Source organism: Camellia sinensis, chromosome 4 (genome assembly GCF_055761805.1).
Source record: "Camellia sinensis isolate YWXY chromosome 4, ASM5576180v1, whole genome shotgun sequence".
Classification (NCBI taxonomy): Eukaryota; Viridiplantae; Streptophyta; class Magnoliopsida; order Ericales; family Theaceae; genus Camellia; species Camellia sinensis.
Window position 1 is genome coordinate 125,828,399 of NC_138964.1, and position 1,279 is coordinate 125,829,677.

Sequence of the window (1,279 nt, forward strand, 5' to 3'; positions counted from 1 at the left end):
ATACATACCCCTCAAAGGGTATGTACATCTTATAATAATAATAAAAAAAAAAAGACACAATTTCATACTTTTTAAGTCATACGTAAGAAAAAATGAGTCATAATTAAACAACACATGAGATATAATGAATGATCTTATGAGTCATAACTAAAATAAAATCATAATTAAAGAAGAAATTAGTTATAACTAAAAAAAAAAACGACATAACTTAAGGGTGCATATGGTAAAGAGATTGTATAGTAGAATTTCTCCTTAATTAATCATGAACTTCCTCATCATTTTGGGATCTACCTTCACTCTCCATTCTTTTATTCTTTCTCCCACGAAGGAATATGCCTACGATTCTAACTACAGTAATTATACTCAACAAATACTTGCAATCCATAAAAATTTAAAAATCATGAATAATAGAATTATGATTGCCAAATTATCCAATTTCATACCTTGTTACTATGAGGAGATCCTTAATAAATATTATTGTTAATTCACTTATGTGGTTATGAATATATTTTCATATGTTATGATTTGTTATAGAAACCTAAGTATGACAAAGTTTTTTGTTTTTTGTTTTTGAAAAGTTGAAGGAAATATAGTTTTATATAAATATTTAATTGTTAAAAAATGCACTGATTACCTGAAATGTATAGAATTTCTAAACACGCGTTTCCTTAAATAAATGTAGCCGTTGACTACATAGTTTAGGCTCAATTTGCTACAAAATTGAATAAGAATTAATAAATTTTGAATTATGCAATAGGTGGCCAATCATAAATTGCAACATGGGTGGGCTGGTAGGACTTCCTTCATAATGGGTTGGAGAAAAATGTTATCCCCAAATTATTAGTGTGTTTCATTTTAACTCCTTTTGTTAAGTGATTTAATTTGTACATTTTTATAGTTTAAAGGATTCATTTGTATGCTTTTGCAGTTTATGGGGTAAAGTAATATTTTTTAATAATTTAAAGGATTCATTTGTACACTTTTAGGCCCTGTTTGTTTAGAGAGATTGAAAGGTAAGATAGGAATCCATGTCTAATATAAGAAATAGTCAGTAGTTTGATTAAAAAAATATAAGTTGAACTATCAATCTCTTGTTTGTGGGATTATTACGTCCTATGGTATTGTGGGATACAAAAGGGTAGGATAAGACATTTTTGGCCCTCTAGGATTTTTATTGATTTAAAAATAAAAATCTCAACTAAAAAGTTCTAACCAAAATAAATAAATAAATAAATTTATTTAATTTTTATTGATGTTCCATTTATTTATTTTTTTAAAA